Source organism: Manis javanica, chromosome 3 (genome assembly GCF_040802235.1).
Source record: "Manis javanica isolate MJ-LG chromosome 3, MJ_LKY, whole genome shotgun sequence".
Classification (NCBI taxonomy): domain Eukaryota; kingdom Metazoa; phylum Chordata; class Mammalia; order Pholidota; family Manidae; genus Manis; species Manis javanica.
This window is the reverse complement of record NC_133158.1, coordinates 209,458,462-209,473,512: the sequence shown is the minus strand read 5'-3', so window position 1 is coordinate 209,473,512 and position 15,051 is coordinate 209,458,462. Positions and strand designations below refer to the sequence as shown.

Sequence of the window (15,051 nt, the reverse complement as noted above, 5' to 3'; positions counted from 1 at the left end):
ACTGATACGGTCTGGAGAGCTACAGATCAAAGTCAGGATAATGTCCAGGTTCTCATACCAGCTGAACTGTACTTATGATACCCTTAGTAGATAGGTATTTCCCTACATTAAGTATTACTTAACAGCATCTAAGTAGCAGGTACAACTTCAGGTTAAAGACTTAACCTCCACTGGCTAAATAATACAAAAGATTGTGTCATGAATGATTTTGCCAAAAATCTCAACCAAAAAGAGTATTTTTTGTAATCATACACTATTATACAAAAAAAGAATTTCAGTTCAGAACATACTTTCTGTTCACCTTTTCCTCTTGGCTCTGGTAAGTAGGTCACTTTGCTCAAGGTGATAATTCCATGACCACTTTTTCAATTATATTTACACTGCGATTCATAGTCTCCACTACACATTTTAAGCAATTTTAATCATTCATTTCAAATAACTTGAAATTATTTTCACATTCCATTTCCAAAGATGCAATTTCTCTCATTAATCTCACTGAAAAAGAGAATTATACATTAAAGATTTTCTTTAACTAAAACTTTATTCCTCTAATTCTGAAAACTGGTCTTACTTTTTTATAAATCTTGTGCATTTTTGTTTTGTTTTGCTCATTACGAGAGTCATTCCTTCAATAAATATTTTATTGGGCATTAACTACATGCTAGACACTCCAGGTCATGCTAATATTTCTAGGTGCTAGGGTTACAAGAGTACATAAGACAGACAAAAAAATCCCTGCCCTCATGGATCACATTCTAGGGACAGTGGCATATCATAAGCAAATAAATAATAAATATATCAGGTAGTGCTAAGTACCATAAAAATACAAAGGCCAATAAGAGATCAGAAGGTCACAGTGGGTGGGGGACTATTTCAGGTAGTATGGCCAGAAAAGCTTCTCTGAGGAGGTGCCTCAGGTAGAAACCAAAAGGAACAGGGAAATAGTCACCCACACTTGTAAAAGAAAAGTATTCCAAGCAGAGAGCCTAAGTAGAAATGAGTTTGCTAAGCTTGGTAAAACTGGACTGAGGACATGAGTGATTAAGAAGCCATCGGAGAGTTTCTAATTTATATTTTAAAGTGATTATCTGTTGTGTGAACACAATGCAAAACTGCAAGAAAGAAGAGTAGTTCAAGTTACTGCAGTAGCATAAGCAAGAGATGATGATGATTGAATGCAGGTGGCAGCCACACAGAACTGGGTGAATTGTGAAATGTCCTGGAAAAGCTTTGCCAGGACTTGCTGATGAAGAGAGTGTCAAAGATGATTCCAAGGTTTTGGAACCAAGCCCAACAGAAGAAAGGCAGTGCTGTTTACTGGGGAGATGCATAGCAGAAAAGAGCAGGTTTGGGGCAGCAAAGGAGACAAAAATTCCATTTTCACATCTTTGGTGCTAATTTCAACTAGACATGAAAGTGGAAAAGTCATGCAGGCAGCTAGATGGATTCGACAGCTGTTTAAGGAAGGGAGATGACATAAAAATTAGCCTGTCATCCATTAATAGAAAGCATTTAAAGACTAAATGGGATTTCCTACTAAGTACAGCTAAAGAAAACAAGAGGTCTGGTCTGAGGACTGAGCCTGGGGGCTCTCCCGCCCTTTGAGAGGAGAGGTTAGCTAGGGAAGGACATTGTGCAGGAACTGCTGGTAAGGTAGGAAGAGTTTTTCTGGAAGCCAGGCAAACACAGTGTTTCTAAAAGGAGTCAGTGATGATCTGTGTCAGAAAGTACACAGAAATCAAGTCCAGTGAAGGCTGAGAAGTAAGCTGGATTGGGTGACACGGAGATTTTCAGGGGTGATTTTAACAATAGTAGTTCCAGCGCATCAGTGTCCTTAAAACAAGAGGTGTTTTCTGTGACTTTATTTTACAGTTTGTCAGAAAGAGCAGCAAGCAGTTCTGGAGATGGGGTGTCTAGATTGAAGTCACTGGTCTGTCTGAAAGGGTATCCTCTTTCTATTTGTCAAGATTTTCCCTTTGATATATATTTGGGTTATTCTGAGAAACAGAGGGACTCTGAAGTTGACTCACCGTAAGTTCTGAGTTACTGACCTCTCAGTGTCTAAGGGTACTGAGAGTAGTGTTTCGCAAAAGTACTTGAGTGATATACTTCAAGTCATTACAAGCCTGAAAGTGCCATTTTGCTGCCCTGCCTGTGTGAGGGATGTTTATCAATTTAAGATTCTTAAGTATAATATTTTTCCGGGAAGTTTTCTAAGATGCTAGTCTACTTTTTAGCACAGCACTGTCCAACAAAACTTTCTGTGATGATAGCAGTGTTCTATTTTGCACTGTCCAGCATGGTGACCACCAGCCATAGGTAGCTATTTATTGAGCATGTTTTTAAACTGCTAAGAGTGAAACCAAGGAAATGAACAATTATGAACAATTTGATTTTAATTAAATTTAATAGCCACATGTGGCTAGTGAAAGCACAGTCCTAGCTATAGTAAACAGTATAATGCCTACCTGGTACGCCTTCCTCTGTACTGACCTGTTTCTCATCTGGATATTTGACTTGTTTATTTCGGTATCTTAAGATTTAAAAATCTACCATTTTAGGTTGTTCCTAAGTGTGGATCTCACTTACTTTGTTATGCACTTCAGCTATCTATAAAAGAATAGTATTAACAGTTTAACTTGCCGAATACTTGGCACATACCTAGTGTTCAATAAATGTTAGCTACAGTCCCTAAGCTCTTTTGATCTGTCCTCTCCAGCTCAGGAAAATTTTTACTGTTTCTGACTTTATCTCTAATCTGTTTTTGAGTTCTCATTCTGAACTTTCATTATACACTGGATCTATTGTTTGTGTTCCTGATATTTTTGTTTATAATTTTCAGCTCATTTTTTCCTGAACTGTGGGAATATTTCTGAAGCCCTGCTGTAAAGAGTCAATAGTTAAGAATCACAGATTTCACAATAAGAACTCGGTCCTACACTCTGATTCTTTTTCTTCAAATGCTCATGTGTCTCCTAGAGAAGAATAATTAGTTCTTTAAATTTCAGTATTTTCTCATTTCTTGCATTGAATCTGACCTCGCACAGGTCACCTTCTTCTAGTCCCTAGACTACTGACTCTGTGCATGCCTATCTTTTTACATATATGTTTATGTACTACAGGGAATTGTGTTGCATCCAATCAGAAAACACTTAGAAACAAGTTCAAATCTCTTTTGGAGGGACAGGGATGCTTGCATTCACTTCTCGTATTAGTTCTCCCTTGCTGCCTGCAAGTTACTCCAAATTTAGCTGCTTAAAAGAACAAACATGCACTCTCACAGTTTCTGTGGGTCAGGAATATGAGTGTGACTTAGCTGCAGGCATCTAGCTCAGGGTCTCTCATAAGGCTGCAGCTAATGTGTCAGCCAAGGCCTCTGTAATCACAAAACTTGATGGTGGAAGGATCCACCTGCAATCCAAGCTTATGCACGTGGCACGTGGCTGTCAGCCGGTGTCGGTCTTCACTGGCTGTTATCCAGAAACACCCCTCCTTGCCAGAGCTCCACAGGGAAGCTTACAAAATCAGAGATGGCTTCCCTCACAGAAAGAGGGCAGACCAACTTGGAAGACAAAACCTTTTTGGCATAACATCACTTTTGCCATACTTGGAAAAGCAAATCATTAGGTCCAGCCACACTCAAGGGGAGCAGATTAGATACAAAGGCATGAATAATGAATATCGGGAGGCAGGGATCACTGGTGGCTATCTTAGAGGCTGCCTGACACAGTTCCTTGGTCAGCTGATAGATTCAATACAGTGGCGAGGCTGCAGGGTTGCAGGCCAAAGGAGGCAGCTGCAGAGCAGGGAGTTTCAAGTTTGTGCTTCACAGTTAGTTTAACTCTCCTGCAACTGTGGGCACCCTGCCCCTCTCCGCTGTTCTTACTCCCCTTGGGGAGAACCTTTCTGAGTCATTTAGTTTTTGACTCCTGCTCTGCTTCAAAGTACAAAACATACCAACCAGCTGCCCGCGGACCAACCACCTTTACATTCTAGCACTGGTGGCTCAAAGTCAGTCCCTTTCCTGACACCCCAGGAGGGGTTCTTAACCACATAAATGAACACCAACTCAGCCAGTAAGGACTACACTTACGTTTCTCATTTGTACTGTTTCTTGCCAAAAATCTTTTTACTTTAATTATGGCACCCTTTCAGATTCCAAGGAGACTGAACTTTCCCCATTATGCTTGTTGGTCATTTCAGTGTGTGTTTCTTTGTTTTAACACATGGGCTTAGATCATCTTCCTACACCGGAAGTCAATACAGCTTTTTGTTTAAGTAACGCACTTACACGTTCTTTAAGACTCTTTTTTTGATAAATATGGCAGGAAATGCTTGTTGGTTTTCCTAGCCATTTAATTCAATTCTATTGTTGGATAAAACAAAGACGTTTTAATCTACATCAATTCCCAGGATATATTCTACATGGGTAATTTAAGTAACTAAATATTGCCCTTTTCTAAATACTACAGTGTCACTAAGCTTAGCACAGAAACAATTTAATTACACACCTACAATCTTAAAAGGAATAATCCACAGCTGCACAGAAGGATTAGCTAATCACACAAGATTGTAAAGACACCCCTATACCACTTTAAACCCAACAGTAAGTACCTAGTATTGAGGAATGGACATAATATTTCATCAAACACAAATCTTAATTCAGAATACTTAGGAGTATTCTACCTCACAAACCAAAATATCTATTTCTGGTGTAACAATAAAAATAATTTTCTATACCATACTACTCCTCTATCCCTACTCTCATTCCCCTGAAGATAAATCTACTCACCCGATTTTCCTGGAATATTAATAAAGACGGTAAGAGGAAAATAAACTAAAATCAGATGCCAACGAACTGCCTGACCTGATAGTACTCTGGCATGGAATATATAGTCTCCTGTATATTCAGAATTCAGGTTCTTTGTCCTCTGTGGAAGGTATGTGGGAAACAGAATTAAGAAGGGACTTAACATAAATCCATTAAGTGACACAAGGCCACCACCTACTGCTGCACAGGATCTAGCCTACACCAGCAGCCCTCCTGTACCGTCATAGTACGTACAGCATAGTGCCTGAGGGCTAAACCCTGTTATCAGATTTCATCAAATTTCTAGGTGATATGCTTAGTTAAAGAAAAAGAATTTTCAAACATGTCAGTATTTCACTTACAGGATAAAATTACTTGTTATCTCAGCAAAGTTGCAGGACACAAAATTAACACACAAAAATCAGTTGCATTTCTATACACAACTAGAAAAATACATAGAAGAAATTATGTAAACAATTCCTTATACAATAGAATCAAAAAATTTTTTAGGAATAAATTTTATAAACAAGGTGAAAGACTTTTACACTGAAAACTACAAAACATTGTTAAAAGGAATTAAAAGCATAAATAAATGGAAAGACACTCCTTTTTCATGGATTGGAAGATTTAATGTTGTTAAGACAGTAATACTATGCAAAATGATCTATAGAGATTCAATGCCTATCAATATCCTTATGGTAGTTCTTGAAGAAATAGAAAAATCCACCCTAAAATTCATATGGAATCTCAAGGGATCTTGAATAGCCAAAACAATCTTGAAAAAGAACTAAGTTGGAGGTCTCATACTTCTTTATTTCAAAGCTTACTACAAAGTTATAGGAATTAAAATAGGGTGTGGTACTGACCTAAAGACAGAGATATAGACCAAAGGAATAGGGAGTCCAGAAATAAACTCTATTCTATTCCATATATGAACTTTTACCATATGGTCAACTGTCTTTAACAAGGTCTTTTCAACATATGGTGTTGGGAAAACTGGATATTCACACACCAAAGAATGAAGATAGACCTTTACCATACACCATTTACAAAACTTAGCTTAAAATATCAAACTTAAACATTAAGAAATAAAACCTTTAGAATAAAATGGAGAAAACTTCATGACATTGGATTTGGCAATGATTTCTTGGATGACACTGAAAAAACAGGCAACAGAAGATGAAACAGAAAAATCAAACCATCAAAATCAAAAACACTTGTGTATCAAAGGACACAATCCTGTGTGAAAAGTGAAAAGGCAACCCATGCAATCAGAGAAAACATGTGCAATTCATACATCTATTTAGAGATTAATATCAAGAATATATAAGAACTACAATTCAACAACAAAAAACCCAATTTTAAAATAGGCAAAGGACTTGAAAATACATTTCTCTAAGTATCTGAAGACGGCCAAGAAACACATGAAAATATATGCAACATAAATAATCATCAGGGAAAAATAAATCAAAACTACAATGAAATGTAACTTCACATCCATTAGAAAAGCTATTATCAAAGAAACAGAAGACAACAAGTGCTGGTGAAGATGTGGAGAAATTGGAATTCATGTACATTGTTAGTGACAATGTAAAATGGTGCAGCCAACCACTGGCATAGTATGGTAGTTTCCCAAAATGTTAAATGTAGAATTATGTTATGGTCCAGGAACCACACTTCTGGGTATATACCTAAGTGAATTCAAAGCAAGGACTTGAACAGATAGTTGAACACCAATGTTCACAGCAGCATTATTTTCAGTAGCCAAAAAGTGGAAGCAACCCATTCATCAACAAATGAATGGATAAACAAAATGGTATATACATACAATGGATTTTCCAGCTTTATTAAGGAAGGAAATTCTGACACATGCTACAAAAATGATAAGCTCTGAGAACTGTTATGGACCAAGAATGTTTGTGTTCGCCCAAAATTCATGTTGAAATCCTCACCCTCAGGGTGGTGGCGGTATTAGGAGGTGAGGCCTGTGGGAGGTCATGAGGGTGGAGCCTTATGATGGGATTAGTGACTTTATAAAAAAGACCCTAAAGAGCTCTCACCTCCTTTGCCTTGGGAGGACACAGGGAGAAGACATATCTGTGAATCGAAATGTAGGCCCTCACTAGACAGAATCTGCCAGTGCCTTGATTTTGGACTTTCCAGAACTGTAATAAATAAATTGTTGTTTAACCCACACAGTCTGTGGTAGTTTGTTATGGCAGCCTGAATGAATTTAGACAAGAGCATTGTATTAAGTGAAATAAACCAGTCACAAAAGAGCAAATACTGTATAATTCTAATTTTATGAGGTACCTAGAATAGTCAAATTCATAGAGATAGAGAGTAGAATGGGAGTTGTAAGGGGCTGAGAATGGGGAGTTACTGTTCAGTGGATATGGGTTCATTTGGAAAAATGAAAAAAAGTTCTGGAGAGCAATGTGCCTGTGAACTACACATTGAAAAATGGTAAAAACAGTAAATGTTATGTTATGTGTATTTTATCAAATTAAAAAATTCTTTATCTCCCATAATTAGTCACAAAAAAGAGCAATTAAATCTAGGATCAGTTCATTCACTGGCTTCTTTCATCAAAGCTCCAGGTTCTTTTCATCTTTCTATAGCTACAGGGTTGGGAACTAGGGTTCTTACTGTAGGAGAGAAAAGATACAAATATAGAATGGGGGAGGTAAGGAAGAAATCTATTTTATTCTATCTAAATTGGTTGATCAGTATAAATGCATTGTATTACAGATTATTTCAATCAAATACAACAGTGGGTAGAAGAGCACAGTATAATGAATTTGTATGTATCCAGTACCTAGCTTCAGAAATTACAAAGTCATGACCTAGCTTGTTTCATCTGTAAAGCCATCCCATGTTATTTGATGCACAGCCCAGATATAAAATTACTTCACCAATAAATATTTCAAAGGGTATCTTTAAAAGATAAGACCACCAGTTTTAGTATAACCAAATACCATTACAGTAACTGGAAAAAAAAATCAATAGTATTTCCTTAATAATATCCAGTCAGTGTTCAAATTCCCAATTATCTTAGGTAAAAAAAGAAAGAACTTTTAACTGTTTGATTCTGATCCAATATATCTAAGTCTTTTTTTTTAATCTATAGGTTCCCCCTCTATTTTCCTGCTTGCAATTTATCTTTTGAAACAACAAGGTACTGTAGGTTGTCCTAAATAAACTTGTGATTTTAAAAAAACAACCCAAATCCTTTTAATTTCCCAGCTCTGCCAAAAAAAATAATAATAATAACAAGGCCTAGAAATATGATATTCCAGTAGTAGAGAACACACTTAGCACATAAAATGATTTCTAAATAACATTCCCTACTGAAAGAATTGAAGGCTTAGGAAAATATTGATTCTGGGGCAGAAAAAGTACAATCTGCAACATCTTGTGTGAGAAAAATAGGGAGTGATCAAAGACTAACTGAAAACAGAACATGTAAACAGACAACAGGAGGGACCTGATGGGCCTCTCACTGGCCAAACTGAGGACAATATGAGCATCAAAAGGAACAGTGGTTGTTAACGGAATAAAAAAAGAACCTAGGTATTAAAAAGGAGAGGAAGGGTTGGGAGATAAGAAATCACAGTTCGGCATCCAGCAATGTAGTAACAGCCTCAGACAAGGGCCATCAGTGAACTCTTATTAATTACAAAAGGAAAAAAGTTCTTTTGAGAGACATGGCTGACATTACTTGACCAAGTGATCAAACTAAGAGTTATCAATAATGGGATAAACTTTTGTGATCTGATGCACCAAACAGTACACATTATGTACACTTATGTAATTTGTCTTGTCAAAATTGTTTACCCAGGATTTACTTATAAGGAAACAGTTGGTGATTGTGGGGAAAATGGAAATTTCATGACCAGATTCTCACCTGATCTTAATCTTGCCTATTGTATATGTTCAATGAGGTAATACTCAGCCTACTGCACAGGTGCACACTTGCATGCATACCTGTTGGCAATAAGCTATTTACAGCTGGTATTGCTTTAAGAAGAGTTCCGCCCAGTGCTGGGGGCAGAGGGAAGCAGGGAAGCAGGAAAGCGAAGCCTAGAGAAGACAGCTGGAAGAGAGGCTGCGCCTGGACTGAGACTGGAACCACGGCCAGAGACAGAGACAGGCTTGCTGCTTGCAGACAGTCAGGTGACCATCATGACAATAAAGCTTGGTATGACCCTCTTTTTATCCCCAAAGTTCCACTGTCATTATTCAGTCTCAGCAAATTCCTAGTGAACTTGCCCAGAGCCAGGAATTCCCTCCACCCAGAGCTACATTTTGGTACAGCCAGCAGGAATTGCTGAGATCTAAAAAAAAAAAATGGAAAAAGTCCTCATGGGAGGGGTACTTCAGTGGGCTGCCCCTATGGATAAGGGGACACCTGAGTATCTCCCCTAATGCGCATATGGTCCCAAGTGGCTTGCCTCCTAGAGGAGTGGGCCCCTCCCCAGGAATGGGGGCAGATGAGGCCCTCTGCAAAGTAGGGAATTCCTTAAAAGGAACAGTGCCCATGAGGTGATGGGAATCGTGGGTTAGCCATTTCTCAACGTATTAAAAAAAAGCCACAGATGAGAGGGATGTGCTCCTGCAAGAGGCAAGAGAGTGGCAGCATGAGAACTTGAGCTGCAAGGTGCTGTGGGGGTGAAGGAAATAGTTGTTGAACTGAGAGCATTGCTGAGAGCCACTGTAGAAGAGGTAAAGAATGTAGCAGAGGCAGCACTTAGTGGAGACAAGAAAGCTGCCAACAGCCCCAGAAATAGAGAGGAAGCCAGAGAAGGATGAAGGGGTGGGGGTGGTGCAGGTGCCAGAGGCACCAACCCCTCTTGTCCAGCGAAATCCCAGCCAGCTGTAATTAAAATAAAGACCAGCAACCGTGGGTTCCTCAGGGGGAGGTGCAGCTCCCTCCCCAGGTCATAGGGCATTACATTGCTCTGCCCCTATACTCGGCCAGAGCTGGTGGATTTGGGCTCCCAGTTTCAGCAGAAATCTACAGTCTATGTCAGCCTGGCTCCTATGTCTTTGGGGTGTAGGGGTGGATAGGATTACTCTGTCCAGATTAGAAATGGAAAAACTGGCTTTCCTGACAACTTGTCCTGCCCTGCGGTAGAGACTATAAAGTGCACATCAATACCCCAGGGAACCACTCCCTTCTCTATTGGCTAATGGCCACGCTGGTACTGTATGGCTCAATAAGGGTGATTTACCACTTTTTCCCACTAGATGGCAGGTGTACGCCAAGCTCCAACAGGTGTTTTGGGAGTTGGGCATGAAAAATGCCATTTGTAACTCAGAACATCATAGCCCGGATTAGTTGTTTACAATGGGGACGAGCAGTATGGTGCTTTCAAACAGCTCTCCAATCTCTCTCTTTGTGTCCGTAGTGGCCATTCTTACCCCCATATACGGTGATCCGTAAATGAGGTTACCTGTATAGTAGCAGATTTAGGAAAGGCAGAGGTGAAGCAGGGAAGGGAGGGAGTGCAATCTGCTACTGAGAGGAAGAGTTTAAAGGGCCCCGTGAAGGTCATGAGAACCCACATGTGGGTTGATTTGATAAAGGCAGGAACAGATAAAGAGAAATTGGATGGGAAGTCAAATAAAATCTTACTGGAGCTGTGGCTACAACTGAAGCTGGAGCAGTGGTTTTGGCTGTTGGCTAAGGCGAGGACCAAGAAATGGAAGCCAGAGCCAAAGCCACAAGTCCCCCCCCTTGTGCCTGCAGGACTTCCTGTTGGAGGTAAGCTGACATCGCCTGGACCCTCACAGGAAGACAGACGGGCAATAAGATCTGATTGAGGGGAAAGTCAAGGAACCTGCCTTGGGGGACCAGGGGCCACATGTTGAAATATCAGTTATTGATCCCCAGTGAATGTGCAGCATGTCCTGCCTCTGGCAGATAAGGAGCTGAATGCTCACTGACTTACGGAAACCCTGAGCGGCTTCCCAGGAACCCTGCTGTTAGAGATGGACACGGGGGTAAGGCTATCAGAGTAAAACAAGTCCAAATACCATTGAGAATAGGGCGTCTAATACTGTGTATGATGTGCTTACTTCTGATTCTCTTACAGTAAAATGTGGCATTATTCCAAGAGTTTGAGGTACATAAGGCTACTTACTGTACAGTGTTTATCCCGCACTTGGCACAAATTCTGAGGTCCTTATACTGTTTAGTACAAAAGGGTGTCAGGTGGGGCTGGGATGAAATGTGTGCATTTGCCTTTGCAGCTGCCAAGCAGACAGTCAAGGCCGTGCATTGCAGGCCTTGAGTGAGACCCGTCAAGGTCCTGTGAGCCAGGTGTTCATGTAACCAAAGACGGTTATGGCCGGGGCCTCTGGCAGTGGCTTGAACAACTTACTAACCTACTGGATTCTGGTCACAACTCTGGGAAAGCAAACAGGCCATTTGCCACTGGCATTCCCAAGAAATGATGCAGATCAATTAGCCCAGAGCAGAAGAAAATGTGGGCTGTAGCCTGTCAGTGGGACCTGCCTTAGACCTTTGAAGAGGTCAGCAGAGCCCAGAAGGAATGCACTGTGTGACCAAATGCCACAGCAACCTGGAGACTGTTCAGTGTATGGTAGTGTACCCTAAATGAACAGAAGGTAAGAGCATCTCACTGGGGAGTTTTACCTTTAAGGCCAGCACATGCACCTTCAGTATCACTATACATAGACCCCTCAGTAACTCCCACAGAGACAGTGGTGTAGGTCTGGTATACTAGATCTGGACAGGACCCCATTCCTGCCTCAGTCCTACCATAAGACCACTCTATCACAGGACCCCTCTCTTGCATGCAACCTACCTGATGGACAAGATTTAGCTATGTTGGTGTCATTAAAACATATGTCTTATCGCCCTTAAGGTTAATCTCCTCTAAAGTCTTTGTGGATTAGGCACACGTGCTACCAAAAACTGCTGCTTGCTGAGTGTGCGTGGAGCTCCCTACCACTTATGCTATTGGCCTCCAGTGCAAAGTATGAATCATGGACTCATCTGAGTAGGACTGGTTTGAATACAGCTAGAATGACCACTTGGTGGTAACTGATCTCCTCAGGCTTGAGGATTACCATAATTTCTGTTGTTATATGTATGCCATTATAACCTTTGGTGCTATTATGGGATCTAGTTACAATGCTCCAGCTTTCCTGCAGAGACCATCATGGAAAACTAGGGTGCATAGATTGTGAGGTGAGAATCTTGGGAGGGGTGGAAGATATACAGGAAGTGAAATGTTTTGTACAGTAACAAGCCTTGACTCTTCAAATGTTAGAGTGCTTTGAACAGATCCTGGATTAAAAATATATATATAAGGACAGTTTTTGAGCCAGTTGGGGAAATTTAAACAGACTGTATAAGAGAGGACATTTCTGAATTAATGCTAAATTCCTTGGGTGTGATGATGGTACTAAAATTGTGTAAGAGAATATTCTTGTTTGTAGAAGGTTAAGTGCCGAGTTATTTAGGGGTAAAGCAGCAGGCTGTTTCCAACTTACTTTCAAAAGATTTAAGGGCAGAAGTGAAGGTGTATGTATAAAGAGGTGAGAAAGAAAGCAAATGTGGCAAAATGTTTATAATTGGTGAATATAAATTAATAGTTATAATGTTCTTTTTTTCCCCAACTCCTTTGTGGGCTTAAATTTTTCAAATAAAAAGCTGGAGAAGGAAGGAATAGAGGGAATGTTGCAGCTCCAGGTATATTCTCGTAAAAAAAGAGGCTCCCTCTTCCTTCAATTCTTAAGAGCTGCAGAGCCTTTCATGGAACTACCCCCAGCTCCTGCCCCCAGCAGACAGCTCGTCGTATCTCATTGTAGAGATCTAATATTGTCTGTTTGACCTCATTTCATATTTAGCTTGGTCCTAAAACCATGAATCCATCCATAATAAAAAAAATGCTGGACTAGCCTTTTCCTATTTAGCCAGTATAAAAACAAAGATCTAAGATGGCATGTTTCTCTCAAACCATCAATGAGACCACATATCTACCTATTCTAACTAGGCTACACAGGGCACTCATAATGGGGGGGGGAGGGAGTCACGCCTGGAAAAAGTAGAGAGAGGCCTATTCCATCCCCCATCAAACAAGACACAACCAAACCAAAGCTGAAGATTTTAACTGTTACTATTCTGTTACTACTCTAGAACTTACCCCACTCTGCATTAACCAACATTTTATCTGGCAGTGAAAGTTACAGTGCCATCCTTATTTGTTAGTTTCCTGAAGAAAATATATAATGTTAGGTAGAGTACAAAGAAGGAAGGAAAGAGCAATTAACTACTAAGGAGTCAACAGGCCTGAGTAGAAGTTAATCATTAGCTAAAGGAGACTAATTGTCCCTACAATTGGCCATTTCCCCCTCTCTCCTTCTAGTAGAACAGCCTGGTACCCTCTTCCCCTCAGCAAAACCACACACAGGGTGTAAAAGGAAATTAGAGGTTACATTCCTTGGACTTACCTAAGGCAATGCAAGTGCTGAACAATGGGATATGAGTATGTAATTTCCATATTACATCCTCCAAAACTAGATATTAGCCCTCCTGTCTCTCTTCCTTCCTGTGGGCTGAAGACAGATGTGAACCAGATCAGACTATGCACAAGAGCACACTAAATACCAACGCAGAAGAAAGCTGAGATGCTGGTTAATCTCAGGCAAAATCAGCTTATCCACTTTAGATTACCACTGAGGGGTTGCATGACAGAGAAACAAGCTTCTAATTTTAGGAACCACTGTGCATGTCTTTTGTAGCAGCTTGGACTATAAAAGGTCACGTGCCTCTGGGTACTTCTCTGGGCCCCATTTAACTGGTTTACAAAACTGGGAAGAATGATCTGAGTGTTATTAACTTAGTCTTTAACTTACTGTATTCTCTATTTAAAAAAAAAAAAGTATGTATATTTAGTAGAATAAAAAATTGAAGTTTCCAATACTTTAACATGTGAAAATCCCTTGCACAATTTACCCACCAATTCAACAATTACAAAATGCCCACTAAGTACCAGGTAACTGTTAAGGTGCCTGAAACTACTTGAGATGCTAAGAATAAAGTGGTAGAACAAAAGAAGATTCATTTCCCCGTGAATGAAACTTAAAACTTGAGAGGAAGCCTACAAATAAGCAAGCTAACAATAAACAAATAAGATTATTTCAAATTAATAAAAAAGGGTATTTTAAAAAGAGAAACAGCAGATACATTGAGTATACCTTGGGGTTGGGAAGAGAATCAGTTGATTTACACAGGGTAGTCAAGGTCATACAAAAACCTGGGTGAAGGGTATTCCAGGTTAAAATGAGCAAGTCCAAAGCGTAGATGGAGGAGAGCAAGATGGCATATGATCATGAGCCACCAAGCAAGCTCCTGTGGCTGGAGCTGCCAGTGAAGGAGGGTGACAATGACAGAAAGCATCTCAGACGTAGGCAGGGGCAGCCTGGTATTAAGTTCATAGTTGCTGTATTACTATCAGGGGACAGGTGTTCCTGATGAAAAACAACAAAAAACTGCTACTCCCTTAATTCTATGTTAGGTTCCAGTAACAAATGATATTCCCCATAGAAAATTATGATCTTAGCTGCCCTGCAGTAAGTGACTGCAATTTCACATTCTCTTTATAAATGTCTTTACTCTGAAACAGACATTTTAATTTTTTAAAGGAGACTTCAGAAGCAGAAAAAAAAACTTAAACCTATTCGGTATCTAATAAAGCTAAAGCTTTCTCTGATATTTTTACATAAGTGAACAAATTTCACATATGCATTCAGTTAACAAATGTTTCACGAGCAACTACTATGTGTGCCAGACACTGTTGAAGGTACTGAGAATATAACCATGAACAAAGACCCAGGCCTTGTAGAGTTTAATAAATCAGAATACATTTCAAAGTTTAAAAATGGTAATAAAATTTTTTAAACCTGCTTTTGGCTGACTCCTTAATGCCTAAATTTTAGGTTTGAGATGCAAATTAACATCCTCTATTTTCTTCTCATTTTCTGCTCTAATTGAGGAAAAGAATTCCAGTTTTCTAAGGCTTAGTATATATTGAAAGCAGTACATCAGAATTTAAATTAAATCTAAAAACAGTTAAATCTACCTTTATATTTTAAGAAATTAGAAATACAAAGCCTGTTGAGTGCCCCAGTTCTGCGGCACAGAAAGTGTTACCAAGAGTCCTAAGACATGAAAGGGAACTATAAACATTTTGATGCACTTGTTAAAC

At 39.6% G+C, this 15,051-nt stretch overlaps 1 protein-coding gene across 11 annotated transcripts in view; it reads right to left on the bottom strand.

Annotated features, from left to right (window-relative positions):
• PPP2R2A (protein phosphatase 2 regulatory subunit Balpha) overlaps positions 1 to 15,051 on the bottom strand; it is an 86,096-nt gene that overhangs the window by 51,561 nt on the left and 19,484 nt on the right. The window lies entirely within an intron of this gene.